The sequence below is a fragment of the Poecile atricapillus genome, chromosome Z (assembly GCF_030490865.1).
Source record: "Poecile atricapillus isolate bPoeAtr1 chromosome Z, bPoeAtr1.hap1, whole genome shotgun sequence".
NCBI classification, from domain to species: Eukaryota; Metazoa; Chordata; class Aves; order Passeriformes; family Paridae; genus Poecile; species Poecile atricapillus.
In genome coordinates this window covers 69,812,706-69,831,066 of record NC_081289.1, presented here as the reverse complement: position 1 = coordinate 69,831,066, position 18,361 = coordinate 69,812,706, and positions in this window count along the sequence as shown.

Genomic DNA, 18,361 nt, shown 5'->3' with positions numbered 1-18,361 from the left:
GGTTCCAAGGTGCAGCAGGCACAGATGTCCTGCAGGGTGTGGGCAGAACTGGGTTGATGTGCTCAGACTGCCTGCCTGTGGTGCTGTGGCAGGGCCTGTAGAGCAGAGCCTTGCAGGCCATTCCCAAGATTTCTTCCTGAAAGTGGCACCAACACTAAAACTCCTGCCCCAAAGGAGAGAGGAAGTGCTGTACCATGCCCGCAGCAAAATTCAGAAAAAAAACCAAAAAAACAGCCAGAACCATTCCCCCCTTAACAACCCAACCCAGCAATGCATTTAAAGAAGTCTCTGGAAGATGAAGTTTAGCTCTGAAAATCAGAATTTTGCTGCTGACTCTCCCGGAATGTAAAACCTGTCTGTTTTCAGCCCATGAATGCACATGCTAAAATGTTTGCCTCTTTTTTAATTTTTATTTATAAAATCCAGTCCATAACAAGATTCATCTGTTCCACCAGGCTTTTTAGTAGCCAGAAGGGTTTTTTATTGTTGGCGAGCATGAGTTTACAAGGGTGGGGGATCATCTGGTTTTGTGGCCAGCTGTTGGCCATTGTTAGGGATTATTAAAAAACCTTTGTACGTGTGCCCAGATATGTGATCGAGGGGTGTGCCATTAATCAGCTTCTAACTATGGGAATAATGACGAGACATCTAAGGAAGACATTTCAAAGTTATTAAAATAGCATTCAGGTGGAGAAAGTCATTCCTTCTTCTGCAGAGCATCTCACAAGTGTCCAGGAATGATGCACTAACCAACTCCCCTGCCACCAACACTACCCCTAGTCCCATAAACACAGGATATTGTCCTTTAAACAGTGCTGTCTGTGCATCTCTTACATTGTCCCAGGGACTTTGGCTTTGTAATTTATCATGGCCTCATGGAGTTCACCGTGTGAGCAGAGATCCCCACAAAGGGACCTTGGTGGTAATGAAAGGTTTCAGGTGACATGCTTTGCCTCTCATTTGCTTGGGACAATATGTGTGCATGCAGCCAGCTGGTACAGGGCAGCTGGTAGGGATGCAAAGGCTTGATTGCACGTCTGAGCCATGAAGAAATGCTCTTTGCTGATTCTTCACCTATTTACATGGCCTTGTTGTCCTAAAAATTACAGCCCACCAGCTGGTGGCCATGGAGGTCCTGTGGCACCTGGAAAAGGCTTTCCTCTCTTCTGTCAGGGTGAGTGGTGCTGTTTTTGGGATGGACCACACAGGAGAAATTCTCAAAGGAGCAGGCACCTCGCCCCTTAGATCTTCTTGCTCCCTGTCCTAGCTTCCAGCAGCTTTTGGGGTTTCCAGGAATGGCCCTATTTATATTTATCACTGGAAGCTCTGCCACCACAATGCACACAGTTCACTCTGACCCTGGCTCGTGCTAGCTTCCTTCAAGCCATGAGGAAGGTGCACAGCTTCTACTAGAAGTCCTTTCTGCTGCCAGCAGAGTGGCTTGTGCAGGTCTCTGTTAGTGGCATCTGAATAAAAAAAAAAAAAAGATTAAAAGCAAGTTCCTGGCAATTCCAAATTCTAGAACATGGGAGTGCTCCCAAGGCATGCTAAAATTTAAGGAGATAAAGGACTCCACTTTCACGTCTGTGCTGAGCATTGCAAGGTGTAACCTGCTGCAAATGCCTGTGTGAGCCCAGGTTAGAAACTGAAAACTTAGGAACTCACTGGGATGGGAATTATTTGTAAAGCAGATCCAAAGAGGCTTGAGGATGGCATGAGAGCATCATCTGTGAACTCTTGAATTTTGGGTAGATGTGTTCAATGTCCCCTCCAAAACCCAGGTTTACATTGGATACTGCAAGGGACAAGACCAGGCATTTACATTGTGGATTGAAACAATGTTTTCTGAGCTGTTGAAGCTTGTGTACTTTTGCTAAAATTTGACAGGTTTAAGGAGAAAAATCACTTTGATTAGGTTATAATGGTTTTATGCTGTCACAAAAGACTTAGGAAAAGTACCTGTCTGCTGCATGGGGACATCTCCCAAGAGTCTGGAAGATTATCAAGTCATGCTGTATGAATTGAAGCAGTGGTCTCCTAGTGATTCTGCTTTAATATTGTCAGCCCTTAGCTTTTAAAGCTTATTACCCAGACTATCCTGAAAAAACATAAAATTGAGAAATCATGAAGTTTAAAAAAAAATGGTAAATTGTGTGTTCTTTTTCTCAGCCTTGAGGGTTTATGTTTTCAGTCTTTTTTCTGCAACAATGCCGACTAGAAACTTACTTCTAAAACACTGGAAATAGGGAATGTTTGTGTAATCACATGACTTGAAGAAGTTGGACCTTAGGAGAAAAAAAAATCCCCAAAAAAACAAAAACAAGACCAGAACTGAAAACTTGTGATACAATCTTCAGGAGACTGTGATAAAATCTTCTAGAGATGAATTGTCTAGATGAACAAAAATAAGACATCAAGTGAAAATGAAAGTTGTGAATTCCTATTTTATGTCTCTGAATAGAAATCATACCGAGATTTTAGCAAATATGAAAAGTGAGGAAAATATAAACGAGCACGGATGCATTGTTAATCTTTTGCCCTTTGCTGTATACCTTTATCCCTGGACATGCTTTAAACCTTTTTATTCCCCTAAAATGGACTAAAAGAAACATTAAACTCAATGGCCAGACATTTCTAAGGTGTGAATCAGTGCAGTTGCATTGCATTCAAGGGCTCAGGTCATTGAATGGCCTGGCTTTGTGATCTGCTCTCTTTGGGTTTTGCTCTTTTTCAGCTGCTACTGGGGAGAAAATGTGAGCCCAGTTTTCACAAATAGTCCTCAGATGAACCCACAGAGAGCATCTCAGTAGCTCTGTTAATGTCACCTACTCCAGATGTCCTCCCCAAACCAATAGACTGTCAAAGAAAATATCTTTATAGCTTGCACAGACAGCAGAATCCAGCCCTTGAACAGGCTCTCACGAAGAACAAATAACGAGGCACGATTTTTGCCTTTATATTCAAATACACACTATTGTTCTGTAGTTACATAAGCCAGCCAGTCAGAGGACAGAAACAACATCATATGACTTATGTAACTAACCATTGCCCAATCCTGCAATGAGATCTGTGTGGCCAGGCCCCCCCCATGCAAAGCCCCATTGAAGTCCAGACAAAGATCACTCCGGGGTTGGAACCCAACATGGTAGAATTTATGACTATTTGCAACAAGCCACTCATGAAAAAAAACTGAGAATTAATCCCTGAAGAAACGGGTGAATCTCTTTTTTTTTTTTTTTTTTTTTTTTTTTTTTTTGATGAACAAATACATTCTATTCTGTTTGTAACAGCTTTGTGGATAATTCAGGATTCAGAAAAGAGGCAAAATCCATCAAAGCAAATAGACATTAATTTCTAATTATATGTCCGGTTCTTCAAGAGGGGCCAATACCCTTGGGCAAACAAAGAGAGGAGTCTGAAGAAAACAATCTTCTGAGAAACAATCTGTTGGTTCTTGATAACTCAGAATTTCATACAAGGTGCAAACACTGGCTGAAATGGTCGAATTCAGCAAAGGTGGCCCCAAATTTCCGAAGCTGTGGTCTGCAGCCAGATGCTTCCACAGGTCACACGAGAAGACCTCCACGGCTGGAGGTGCTGGTGTGGAACTGTTCCAGTTTCCCAGTTTGGGGCACCCTGTTGTGCCTCGAATGCAAATAGAACTCTTTCCTGCTGCTGCCACCAAGCAAAACCTTGCAGGATGCTGGAAGAAGCCTGAAATGCAGTGTTCTAAGGAGGGAGAGAGTAAAACAGATGGAAAATGGAATTATAAGACTGGGAAAAACCCAAAGCTCTTCTTGCCTTCCTTTACATTCTTGACCACATCCCAAACTCATGCTTTCCTAGGAAGAAGCCCCCAAAATACTGGATTTACAACACCGACCCCGCCACCTTCTAGAACTGTAGCAGTGAAAAACTGTCCAAAGGTCTAAAACTCCTGCAGTGGTGGGGCCTTCTATAAAATGCCTCAGGTGTGGTGACCAGCTGACAGCTTGCCTGGCCCTCCTAAAGCTTGCCTTTTATCTAAGAGGCTGCCTGCCACTGCCCACCTGGACGCAGGTAGAAGCTGGAATCAGGCTGCACACAGAATGTAAAGTGAGATGGACAGTGTGGCCACCAGCCTGTGGCAAGAGGAGCCTCCTCACTGGAAAAGCTGCTTCCCAGTGCTCTCCTTCAGCACCCATGAGCAGTCCCAGCAAGGGCAGAGTTGTTTCTAGGAAGTCAGGGAGGTCTGTGGCTCCCTCTTGTCTGCCTTCCTACAGCCCACCTTACACAGGGTCAGTGTGTTTACTGCCAGTTTGCAGGTGACCATGCAAGATAACAAGATGCTTCCAGCCCGTGCCTTCAGCTGAAGAGGTGGGATGGGGCATTCTGAAGGATAAACACAGCTGTTTTCTGCATGCCTGACACGAGCTGTTCTCCTGGTAGGCTGGGCGGTGGGATCTGCTGGGAAAAGGCCAACTGCAGTGATAAGAGTCTGACATTTATTTCTAGGTGTTGCTCATCAATGACCAAAAAAACCCCACCATTTCTTCAGGCTGAAAAAGTCCTTGAATCAGGTACACAAGGGATTAAGGGAGAAGTGAATGAACCACCAAGGACTTTGCTCCAGTTGCTTCCTTTTGTCCACTTTCATCTCACACCAAGGGATTACAGGCAGAGGTGAAATTGTTGGTGTGTTCAATTTTTCAAGATCAGACCATCTTAATAAATAAGCCACTATGAATTTGGAAGTTCCTATCTCCCACTGAGATTTGGCATAAAAAAATAGTGTGGATGATTGAACAGGGAAATTTTTCCAAACTGAAAGGTAAAGGAACACTCAGCACCCCACTCCAGAGATACACATCTTTCATCACAGACACCACTCCTGCCTTTAGCCCAGCTTCCAACTCCACCATGTGGATTTGTTTACAAAAACTTTTCAGTAATCTCTAAAAAAAGAATAAATAAAAAATTAAAAGGCACTCCACAACACAAAAAAGAGTAGTTCTTGATAACAAAATGGAGATAGGCTCCAGTCCTGCACACTCTTCATCACTCGTGTGCCCTCCATGCAAAGACCTCATTACTGCCACTGGGTTTGGAAAGTGCTGGAAGAATTTTTCTGAAAGCACTCAGTCTTGTCTGAGCTTTGTCCCAGTGAAATCGGTTTCAGGGCAGGGAAGAACAGATGTGAAAATCCCACCCAAAAAGGGACTGTTGTTTGTGGATCCGGCTGACCCACCACAACCACATCTCGCCTGCAGAGCCCCAGCAGCATTGTTTTTCTCGAGCAAGCGAATGTTAACCTTAGAGAAAAGAGCCCCAGACTGTTACCAGAGACACTGGCTGCAAATGCATTCTTCTCCCTGTGTGTTCTCGGCCTCATCCTTTTCCCATGGAAATGCTGCTTTGCAGCTGGTGCTGCCACATCTGCCCGTGCTGGTAAAGCCAGCAGAGCCCCAGCATGGGCCCGAGCACTTGTCATGATCATCTCTGCTCTTTAATTGCCAGCACATGCCCTGGCACAGCACAGGCTCGCTGCCAGCCAGCCCTCTCCAGACAATGCCTGGGCACAGTTTTTTCTGGAGGGGCTCTCTGAGGGACAAGGACGAGGACAGTGGCGTGTCTGGGTGTGTGGACATGGAGTGAAGATCCTGGCCCTGCTGAGTTGCTGCTGCAGAGCCGCCTGTCTGGAGCAGGTTCAGGCTCTTGGAGAAACTGGATCACAAGACCTGTTCTGGCAGCAGGCTTGGGATGCACTGCCTTCATAAATTTTGGCGAGAGGGGTGGTTTTAAATCCCTCCCACCTCCCCGTCAGCATTCAGAAGCTCCGTCACATATCCTGCCCTGGGGTTTTTGTTTGCTGGAATGTTTATTCCCTCCCTGTTCCCCGCTCCTGTCACTGAACCTCAGATTATCCTAGACCTCTGGCTGACAAGTGTTTGCAGCATGATTTTTCTTCTGGATTCCTGAGGAAAACAATATGGAATAGGTTTTAGTTTCTGGTGTCAGATGCGATCCACTACCCTCTTTTGAAGGCTCTTTATCTTCCCATGGAGTTTTCCTCCTAGGGTTCCAGCTCTGTCAGTGCTTTGAGTTTGCTTGGATGCCTAACCTGGGCTGAGCTGAAACATATGAACACTCAAAACCAATTACAGTTCCTGTACCGAGGACTCTTTGTTCTAATTACAGAAACTCCAGGAGGCCACGGCAGATCTGTCAGCTGAGGCTGGGAATACAAACACTTCTTTTTCTTTTTCTCCCTCCTCTTTCTTCCTCCACGCCTTCCCCCCATCTCCCCTTCTCTAGTAATCAGGGAGGCGGCAAGGCAGAAATCTCAGCAGAAACAGATTGAATACATTAACATTTGGTTGGTTTTGTATTGTTCTTTAGTGAGACCGCAACTTATGAGGCTGTTTTAATAAATGTCTGGTCAGGGGCCAATCAAAAGCTGCCAAAAATGGGTGTAGGGAAGCCTGTTTCCCACACAGTCTGCTCTTTCCCACCCTAATCACTGGAAATAAGAACGCCTAATAACCAAATGCCTTATTTTCCCTATTTATCTCCTCACTCTCGGGGATTTTGCAGCCCATCGTTCCTAGACATGAGCAAACCTAACTCTCCACTCCAGCAGCTCCTCCCCCAAGGCAAACTGAGACCATCCTGTTGGACCATAATGTAACATATGTTGAGGGCAGATGCTCATCTGGTGTAAATTATCCCAGGGCTGCTCAATTCAGTGGAGCTCCAGTAACTGAGATCAGTTGAAGACTGTACCTTTGTTTTATTTACAGTGGTTGAAGGCAGTTCCTTATAGGACATGGATGTGCAAGGACTTGGATTTTTCTCTGCTTGATTGCCACCTTTGGGGGAAACACTGAAATGTCTAGATGTGTTTCAGCCTGCTTTCAGCTGGAAAGTTTTATGGAAGACTTAGCGCAGCAATTCCCTTTCACGCCAAAGAACATTTATTTCTCCAAAGGTAAGGTGCTGCGGAGGCTGGGCTGTGCCTCAAAGTGTGAGGGAAGCCAAAGAGGGATAAATCACAGTGGTGTCAATAAAAAGCAAACCTGGCTTCTCCAAGATGCAACTTGCTTAAAAAACAACTGAGGGGAAGCAGAGGTTTCTTCACTCTCTGACAAGGGGTGCTTCCTGCTGGGCAGCTGACCTTATCTCCAAACCACTGTGACTAGCCACGGCAACAGGAGCTCCTCCATGGGATTTGACTCTCTTGTGCTGGTGTGCACACCCTGAGGGAGAGAGACCACGAGAGAAACCCTTTCCCTGGAGTCTGCAGCCTGGAAATGACTGCAAGCATGGCCAAAGACAAATCACAGAAGCTGAGTGTTACAACCAGGGCCATGTAGTTGGTGAGATGCAGAGAAGCCAGGTACCCTGATATTTACCATATCTGGGTATATAGAGCACCAGGGTGAAAAGAAATGCCCTGTTAGCCAAGTTCACATGGCACAACACTGAGTTTTATCTTTCAGCAGCAGAGCAGGACACCTGATGGGAAGAAGAGAGGGCTGTTAACCTCCAGGTGGGTCACTTTGGCTTGTGCTAAGCTGTGCTGGCACAGCTGGGTGGAAAACAACTTCAGAAAAAGAAAACAACTGCAGAGACTTGGGCTTTGAAATTTAATTATAACAGCATGGTAAGCTACATGTGAAAGAAAAGAAAAGGGGAATGGTTTAAGCTGTTGAGGGCTTTTGAGTTCTTGTCCATTTAGTAAAGGTGTGATGGAAGCACCAACTGGAAAACATATCAGTGGGAAAAGGTCCATGAGAATTAGCTCTTTTTGAGACATTATAACTGCTTACTACTGTTAAAAATATGGGGCTAATTAAATTTGTATTAAACTTTTGTTCTAAAACTCCGAAGCATGTGGAACTCACTGGTTTGTGTTTGCTGCAGGGAAGGTTTGGCTGCATGACAGCACCCAAACACACATACCCCTGCCTGCCATCCTCTTTTGCAGGGCTGTGGCAGCCCAGGGTGAAGTTTTTAAATGCCAAGCGCCTCCATGGGCTGATAGCATGGCAAGAGGGTTATGCAAACCCTGAGGGATGAAAATGTGCCAGTGGTGCAAGAGCTAGGTGCCTCCAAACCCCAATCTCCCTGTGCAGTTCACCTGGGAGGACCTTGGTGCAGGTAGATGCCATCTGCTAAATCTGCTGGGGCAGTCTAGGCAGTTCTTCATCCCCCAGGAGAGGAAAACTGGGAGTTGTGGGCTTGTGTGCCACACTTTGTGCATCTCCTGTCACCCGCATAGCAGCAAAAAGGGAGGGAGCCTGAGGCTGATGACACCTTAACTGATGGGAGGAAAATTCACCAGAGAATGCCTGCCAGCACCAGAGGGGGCTGACACTGGTCCTGGTGGACTGATGAGTTGGTTTCACATGGCCAAACTTGCTGCTCCTGCTGGAGAAGTCAAGAAGATGTGGATTTCCCTGGCCATGTGTCCTGCTCCCCTGACAGCAGGAGCTGAAATGTCAGACAGTGATGCAAACAAGGCTGTGGTCCTCATTAAAAGCCCCTCTAGGCACATCCAGTTACCTAAGTGGTGCTCCATGTGGCTGGATAAACTCAGAGGTTTAGCCAGCTTCCAGAAAAGTTTGGAATTGCTTCAGGATGTGGGTGCCAGACTTCCAAAAATCCAGGTGGCTGCACTCAGCAGGTTGAATTACCAAGGAGCCTCCCATGGCTCTTCCCAGCTGAGGAACATTTCAGCCTCCTCCTCCTCCTCCTCCTCCTGGTGCAGGAAGATTTGGTGTTGCAGTTGCCTCTCCTCTCCAGGCAAACCAACAAGGAAGGAAGGAAGGAAGGAAGGGATCACATTCCAGCAGATTTGTACTTAGATGTGTGAAAGAGACTTGGCAGATACTCCTCCAGTGCTGGGGAGCAGAGTGACAAGTATCAAGGCAGGGTGACAGCCCAGCTCAGCTGCTTACACCCAGATGTGTAAAATTATTTTCCTAATGAAACTGAAGGGACTTAATGTGGATAATTGGGCATTGGGCCTTTGCTCTTCTTCCTGTGCAGCTCCATATTTATATAAAGTGGGGATAACATTTCCCAGTGTAATAAAGAATTTATTAGATCAAAGTCTAATTTGTCTCAGTGAGTCCCAAATCCTGTTTAGCTAAGTGTGAGTGATTATAAGAGTATCTACATGGAAGGCTACTGGTGAGGCTGAAATCAGAGGCTCTGGCGATTACCCTTATTAGTCTGATTTTCTGACTTGTTCCAGTCCTTCACTCAGCTTGAAAGAATGAACCTAGTACATGACACAGTAAAAGTATAAGGATTTGGAAAAATAAACAGAAAGTCCAGGCAGGTGAAATCCCTCACAAATGCCCTTAAACTCCATCCCCGCCTTCCCTCCTCCCCCCTCAGCTCTTAATTCCTTGAAATAAACCCACAGGGTTGCATAAGCAATAAACAAAGCTTAAGTTTGTGCCTAACAATTGTCACAACTTCCCTAAAATGAATTCTTATTGCATTGGGTCCTACAGATAGTGGAACGGGAAATTGCAAGGTAAACCAAATACAGTGATTTTTTTATGCTCTGGCTAACATTTAACAGAACATTGCAGCAGAAATAACCTCAGGATCAATCTCTGCCCCTCATCAAGGCTTAGAGCTGATTTCCCTCCACAGGACAGGAGGCCACTCAGCAGTCCAGCAAGGAGCTATGGGGCATCCTGTTTTCTTGTTAGAAGAAATGGACATTCAGAGGCTTCCCAAAGACTTCAGGGCAAATGTGCTGGGATCACTGCTGCTGTCCTGTTTTGCCCCAGGGAGGGTGGCACTAAGGGTGAAGTGTCCCCTTGGTCCCTTTCTGTCTCTTGACAGCCCTGACTGAAGGAGAGGTGACTTGTGCTGATGCAGGTGAGGAGGTTCTCATGCAGGAGTGACCAAACCGTGGCATTTTCTGCTTCTCACCTGCCATGTCCTTGGTGCAGATGGGCAAAGGAAAGCTGAAGTGGCAGTGCTTTGCTGGTCAGAACAGTTTTAAAGAAAAGGTCACAGTCCTGGCTATGCCACACTTTTCTCAGTGCTGCAGTTGTGGCAGACTCTGTCCAGTGTCACACTTTGGAAAGTTTACAGAGTGAAAACTAGTGTACATTGTGAAAACAAGCCTAAGAAATAGGGAAAAAAAAAACCAAACACCTTTTAAGGTTTCTGACAGCTGTGTCTTGTGAAAGAACCAAAACCAGAGTCTGCCACTTCTGCTTATTTCCATGTGAGCCTTGTGGGCTGGCTGCTCCTTCAATCTAATCACATTTAATCAACAGACAAGATGTGGGTCGTACGTAGCCACACTTGAGATTTTGAGTAATGAGCCTAAAGAGAGAACACAGTGCGGTTCCAGCCTCTCCTTCTTGGGAGGCAAGTGATATTATCACCCACAAAACCCCAGGACAAAGCCCTGTTATGCTGCCTTACACCTGAAGCCAAGCAAGCTCCAAGCCCTCTTTCCTGCAGCAAGCACATGAAACTCAGGGAAAAGTCACTTTCTGTAAGCCTGTGCTGGAAACAAAAGCTTATTATTGTTAATGAGTTAACATAGCAATGTTAGAAGAGGATGAAAAGCTCTCTCCAATCCTCTTTTCCTTTTTAAATTTTATTATATTTTATATTTTACATGTTATATATTTTATATGTTATATGTTATATTTATATTTTATATTTAATTTTATATTTTATATTTTAATTTTATATTTATATTTCATATATTATATATTATATATTATATAATATATATTATATATTATATATTATATATTATATATTATATTTTATATTTTATATTTTATATTTTATATTTTATATTTTATATTTTATATTTTATATTTTATATTTTATTTTAATTAATTTTTTGCTATTTTATTTTATTTTAATTTTATTTTAATTTTATTTTAATTTTATTTTAATTTTTTTTCTTTTCTCTTCTGGGCCTCCCCAAGGTCTAACTCTTTCACCAGCACTGCCAGGCATATATTTGCAGTTCCATCATATGCAGCAGATTCCGGGGCCGGTGGAGCTCGGCCGCTGACCAAGCTCGCTCTGCCTGCACTGGGATTCCACAGCCAGCCTTAAATATCCCGGTTATTTTTATCCTCCTACGTAGCACCGCCAGAGCCCGTCCCACTGGTGGCAGGGCAACAGCTACACAATGTTTCCCTTCAGTCGGGAAGGGAAATGGAAAGAGTTCCAGGCTTCCTGATCACATGGTGCCTGAAGTCAACGAAGAAAATTAGGAGGGGGGAAAAAAAAAAAAAAACCCAACAAAAACCAACAACCAACCAACCTCCTCCCTCCCACTTCTTTGGGGTTTTTTTTTCATTTTTTTTTTTTACTTCTTTTGTAACAAGCTGGTCCAGCTTAACCCTTGGCACAAAACACGCCTGAGAGAGAGCAGCCTGTTGGGACACAAGCCAGGAAAGCATCAGGGGAAAGGGAAAAAAAAAAAAAAAAAAAAAAAAAAAGAAAAGCACAAAACCAGAACATAAACACAAGATTGCTGCAGTAATTGGTGGCTCTGAAAAACATTAAGGAAATGTGAGGCTTGTATGAAACATCAGCAGACAAGAAGCAGGGTGATGTCAGACGTCCTTCCAGGATTAGAAACCCTTTAAAAGCTCCCGAGCACGGAGCTGCCTGCGAATAACACAGCAGCTCTTTGCCGTGGAAGGAGCTGAGGAGGAAGAGTTTTGTCTAAAAAAGTAACTTTACAGCTCCAAGCCCACTGGTGGGAGAGAGAAATCAAGCAGGGTGGGAAAATGAAAAACCTGTCTTGTAATTATGTGCTGGGATAATTGTTTTTTTTTTTCTCTAGCAATCTTTTAAAGATGTTTAAACAACCCGAAAAAGTGAAAGCACACACACGATCTGCACAGGCTAGGGAGGCAGATTTTTTTTTTTGGCTGTGGTGTGTTCACGCTGCTCCTCCGGCTTGAGAGGCTTCTGACAGCTCTCAAGTCAGTTTTCTGCGCTCCCCAAAGTTCTGCACGTGGGTGTGAAGTGCATACAGAGAGGCAGAGCATGTAAAAGCCTCACTCTTTATTAAATAGCTTTCTCTAGTAAGGGCTGAGAAAACCATGGCCACTCTTCAAAGTGAAAGCCCCTTGAAATGAGTACACTGTATTCTGTCTTTCTGTGGGTTTCGGTTGGTGGAGTGCTAGGTAGGTTTTATTTCCCCCCCTTTCCCCACACCAGCTTTATGGAAAAATGAAGAGAGAATTTCAAGAAGAAGTTTTATTTTTTGGGATGAATGTGTGATTAAAACAATGCCTTGTGCCGACTTGGGATAAGCTGATTTCAGAGAAAGGGGTCCTAAATACCAGATACTTCTTGCTTAGGGAAATGTTTCCCAAGTTCTCCCTGTTTCACACCTACTAGGACTGCATGTAGAGGCTGGGATGAATATCACTTCAGCACCTATTGGGGGAGAAAAAAAATGTCACTTTTCCAGCCAGGGAAGCCCTGAGTTTGGAAGGCAGCAAGCATGCAAGGTTGTCCCTTCAGGGATTGAGACTTGTGACCAATTTCCAGCCCCAAACAATGCTTCCCCTACATAAAAGACTCAGCAGAGAGCTCTGCTCCTGCCTGTTTCTGCTGCAGGCTGGAAGCAGGGGAGCTGCTCCTGCTCCCCCAGCACACCCTGCCAGGGCTTAGGCTGAAGCTGCCTTCTCCTGTTTTGATTCCTTCCTTGCCCCACATTCCTTGGGCAGCGAGTTTCCACAGAGCAGCCTCACCCTGGGGGTCTGTGGCTGTGCCAGGGGGGCTGCAGCACTCAGGGGAATCCCCTCGGGTCCCCAAGGAGCACCTCTGGCAGGTAGGCTGGGCATGAGCACGGGGGTTTTTGTGTTTGCAGGAGGAACACTGAAAGACACAGAGCTGAAAATTACCCCTGGCACAGCCTCTGGGCACAAACTGGCCTCCACCACAATCACCCAAGAGGGAAGGGAGGAAAAGGTAACACTACGTTTTTAATTTTTTAGCAGACCCAGGGTATTTTTCCTCAGCAGTCTCTCATCTGTGGTTGGAAACCACATGCCATAATGGTTTAAAAACATGTGGGGGCCTGGGACAAGAAAGATGAATTCACCACTAATGAGAGCAACAATCAAAAAGTCTCCCCACTGCATGGTTGTTTTTTGGTTTTGGTTTTGGTTTTTTTTTCTTTTTTTTTTTTTTTTTTTTTTTTGTTCCCCTCTCCCAAATAAATGCACATCTTTGTTCCAAGGTGGCTGATGAGAGTGCTTAATGAACCAAACATGCTCTGAGTATTTTCCCAGAGATATCTTCTTAATTGCCACAAATTATTTGCTTAATTCTCTGGTAGTTTTATTTTCAGAAGAATTAAAGGGGGGGGGGGGTGAAAAAAGAGGAAAATAAAGAAAAGGAAGGCAAGGCAAGGCAAGTGAGATATAAAGAAGAAAGGAAACAAGAATAAAGAAATTAAAGAGAAAAAAGTAAAAATAAATGAAGGAAAAGAGAAAAGAAAAAAGATATAAATAGAAGAGGAAGAAAGATGGAAAGTAAAGGGAAAATGGAAAAAAATGTTGTGAGAAAAGTAAGCATGACAGAAGAAAAGCAGAGCTTTTAGGGCACAAATATTAAAATATTGAGGGGTTCAATAAGCTCATTACAAGTCAGTGGAATTATAATGGAAAAAAAAGATCGGAAAGAAGGGAATTGTAATCACAAAACTGCTAAAGCCAAACAGAAAGAGACTTTGAACAGAGGTAAAAAAAAAAAAAAAAAAAAAAAAAAAAAGAAGAAAAGAAAAACACTCTCCCACACATTATTTGTTTTTCCTACTTCTTTTAGCTTCTTTCCTCAGGGGAAAACAGAAATACAATACCAGACATGATATAGTTATTAAGGAAAAAAAAAAACAAAAAAAGAAGAAAAAAAAAGAAAATAGCAGGAGAGTTTTCTAGCAACTCCCTTAAAAAACAAACGGTGCTAGGCAAGCCCTTCCCAAGGAGAGGAACTTCGGGATGCAGGGTGGGGAGGGGTCGGTGGGGGCTGCAGGAGCGCAGGAGGGCAGGGCAGCATCCCTGCATCTCCCGGGGACATGGGAGCGCTCCTCACGCACGGACTGACCCATCCAAACCCCTCCTGCGCCGCCAATATTGTTACAACTGGAATAACAAAGGCGCATACCCAGCTCAGTGACTTCGCCTGGAAGCGGGTGTCGTCGGGGCAGGGGTTTGGGATGTGGGTGTCCCCAGCGCTCCAGACAGAGCTGCCGCCACCAAGCCAGCCCTCATTGTCCTCGGGGTTGTCTCCTCTGCTTGGGCCGGCACGCTGCAGATGTTTCCAGGCTGCTTGCAAAAGCAGAACAGATGTCCCGTGGCTCTGTCGCTGCCCACCCTTGGGGGAGCAGCTCCCCGAGAGCAGGTTCTGCCCAGCACACAGCCCCGTGTCTGTGCAGGTGGAGAGAAGGAGGGAGGGAGGGACAAAATCCTTCTCAGACAGATCCTGGGCAGCTCCAGGCACAGAGGTGAGGTCATGGCGTCAAGGGGTTTAGGCCAGTCTAACATGGGATGGTGTGAGAAGATCTTCCTCCTGGTCCTACCTGGATGTCTCATCTCCCAGGAGCTGTACTCCTCCTGTGAGCTCCTCCTGAGGTGCAGGCCTGTGACACCACTGGCTTGCTCAAAGTGTGAGAAACAAAGGTACAGTCAGGACTGGACCTGCAGAAATCGAACTGGAACCAAGATGGAAGAACCTACACTGCATGAGCAGAGCTGGAGCCTTGGGGATTTGTGAAGTTCTTCCAGCTACAAGCTGGGATTCCCTGCCCTGGGGTACCTGAGTGACCCTGCCTGGTTTTCTCTCAGTGTTTTCTAGAGAGGGAGTTAACCTTTGGGTGCTGCTGGCCTGCTGTTGTGCCTCACTGTGGCAGAAAAGCAGGTTCCAAACAAAAAAGCAGCACAAGCTGCTTTTCACCTGGCTGTTGCATGCATAGGTCTGTTTGCTGGAAAACAGTGAAGTTCTGCTGTTTCCTGCATCTTCTGATCACTTTTCTGCATCCAGCTGTGCTGTGTCAGCAGGCAAACCCTTAATATGCTTCAAACAACCCCGCAGCTCATCTGGTTCCTCCATCTGCCTAAAACTGTGAAAATTTCAAACGCTTGTGAGAAGGTAACAAAACCAGCATGGGTCAAACTGGGCAGCAGGGCTGTGTGTCTTGCAGAGGCTGATGTTGATGATGAAAGGGCAAGGATGAAGGCTGAGAAGTGTATTTCCATTTAGAACTGGCTTAATTCTTCGTGAAAAGTCGAAGGATGGTCACAGGAAGTTGTCAAGGCTTAGGTCCTGCTGCAACCTCTGCAGATCCCTCAGTGATTGGGGCAGCTGCCAGAGAGTTGGAGAGGATCTGACATGACACTGCTGCCAACCAGAGGTGAATTGAGCCCTCAGGAGGAAGAATGAAATGTTGTTTAGAAGTCAGGAGTCTGCTGCCTGAAAGTCAATACGGACTGTGAGCTGACGCTGGAAAAGGAACCATGCAAGGGCTGTTCCAAGTTCAACTAACTCAAAGTCAGATATTTCAAAGAACAGCTCAGTGCTGGGCTCTGCTCCATTTGTCATCCAGGGAGAGATTTTGACACTTCCAGAGGGCAGCATGGCCCACCCACAGTCTAAGGCAGTCTGAGAGCCACATCCCTTTCTGCAGGCTGGAGAGCCTGGCTAAGGTGGGACTTATCTGCATTTTGCTGTTTCCTCCTGACCCTTCACGAGGGGACCCACTCTGACACTGAGAGCCTCCAAAAGCTCTACCACAGGTTTAACAGATACCAACATTTTGCACTCAGCAAGACCTTTTAGGTTTTTCTTGTTGTTGTTGCTCTCAGAACAGTTCAAGGGCCTGGAAGTAATAACTGCTGGAAGGCTGCAGAAGATTGTTTCTACAAACTGAGAGTGGCATGAAATTAAACATCTTTTGATGCTATCTTATAGACTGCCAGCAACCATTCCTACCATAAGCAGGCCACCCAATTAAAATGAAAAGTGAATCCCTTAATGTGGTTACATATACATATATATATAAACTTCATGCAGCCAGATGACCATTTTTGTGCTGTTGTTGCATAGGCTGTTGTTTTTCAACTTATTTTTACCTGTGTTGCCCCTCTTTTGTTATCACTGCAATAAATACAGTAATTAAAGTCAGAAGGGCAGGTAATTTCTTGCACCACCAGTGAGCTACACCTCTGTTTTTCAGAGGAAGTACTGCTGATCTGATTTTGTGTTCAGGGATGTCAGGAATAGACTGTCTGTGTGTCCCATTAGCAGGAATGCTGTCCTCATCCTTCCCTGCACGGCTCCTCAGGCCAGGATGCTGTGTTTGATTCCTCTGGGTGGAAATGTCACTCTTACAGCCACATGAAATATCCTGGTGGCTTTGGCGGCATATTTTTATATGGATTTCTCACTTATCACATTTCTCATTGTGTGGAGACTGCTTTATGTAGTACCAGACATGTGAATTAACACTCAAATATCCATGTTTGGAGGGCCTAGGGGACTTACCTGCCCTAAAACCAACACCAATGCCAGAAGGACGTCCCAGACAAGCCTCACTCAGTTCAGTGGTTACCCTGCTATCCATTTCAGATGATCTTGGTTTGCTTCTAAATACCAGACTTTTCCATGATGGAAGAGACCAAATCTTTGGTCCTCATTTTGTCATACCCCTTACTAAATTTATCTCTGGAAGTGACCTCAGAATTTTTGAACGGCGCTCTCTCTGGCTTTCTAAACAATGTCTTGATTTCGCCAGAGGAAAAGGGAAAGAGACTCTTTAAACCAGCAGAACACCCTTTTGTTATATCTCAGATAAATCTGAACTAATCATAAGTCAGCCCATCCGGTCACACCGGCGTCATTGTCTCCAGTGCTGATTAATGGGTCAGGGCTAACTTTAAACTGGCACTTCCTGGTTTGCTGTTCAAACCCCATTTCAAATGGTTCCTAAATTGCAGTTTCACCCTGGCCCACTCCGGGGGAGGCTGTTCTGGAAGGGGACAGCTGGCTGCAGGCCTGTTGTGTCACATTACAAACCCAAAAGCTGGCCTGAAACTGTGTCTGAGCACCTGAAGAGCCTCCACAGCGTGGCCAGCAGCGTGGCACCATGAAGGACTCGAAAGAGCGGAGGGGAAAAGAAGAAATAAAATCTCAGTGGATGTCATAACGACCCGGGTTTGTTTATGTAACGTAGGGGGCTGAATCATATCTCAGCCTTTCATCACCCAGCCCTGGAACAGTAGTACTTTAATAACGGCTAATGACAAAAATATGGAAAAAATTAGAAGACAGAGCAAATGAGGAGGTTTTCTTTTTTTTTTTTTTTTTTTCTCTGGTGCAGTTTAAGTTCCTCAAATGCCAGTCATTGTTTATTTTTGTCCAAACCTCCCCTTTCTTATTTAACAGCTCATATTCTTGCTTCTCTTTAAGGATTGTAGTTGGGGGGCGTGATTTTTTTTTAATTTTTTTTTTTTTTTACTATATGAAAGGTATTTAATATTTTGCAATTGCTGCACATTTTTGGCAGGTAAGACTGGCGAAGTTCTTTCCTGTAGACCTGATGCTTTATTAAAACCAGGGTTGGAACATGGTCATTAATGTGCTCTCTCTGCTCTTTTGAATAGAATTTGGCTCTCAGACCTCCCACCTAGACTCCAATTCATTAGGGACATGCGAGATCAAGAGCTTTAGAAACAAAATTGATTGCTGAATACTTGTGTGATGTGGCACTGCAAAGCCCTGTTTTGGCTCTGGAGAGGCAGAGTTTTGTTTCAATGGATTTTGTTTCCTTCCAAGCTGTGTCCTTATGCCCACAGAAGATTCAAAGGCAGGAGAGCATTCTGGCTGATGTTCTGTGGGATGTGGATCCCTAGGAGGGGATTCCTCTCTGTAACAGGACTCATGGAGCAGCTGGATTTGGATCACAGCAGCTGGGTGCTGGAACACCGTTTTCTAAGTGTCACTGTGGCAGGATTACTTTTCTATGCCATTTCTGCAGATGTTTGTCTGACTTGCTCTTGATACCTGCCATGGGTGGATATTCCTGATGATCTTCTGCTCTGAGAGAGTATCCTCACCACAGAAAAATCCTTTAGGACTTCTTCATCACTAAAATCACAGAATCACAGAGTTAGCTAGACTGAAAAAGACCTCTAAGGTCATCCAGTCCAACCCATAAATTTAAAATTCAAACCATGGATCCTTAGACAGCCTGCCACAGACATGGAGAGCAGACTACTAACTTTCTCTTAATTTATTTACTTGCTGTCCTGCCCTCTCTGGAGTGGGTACAGTGTCCACTGCAGAAGTGTCCCCTGAAAAGCAC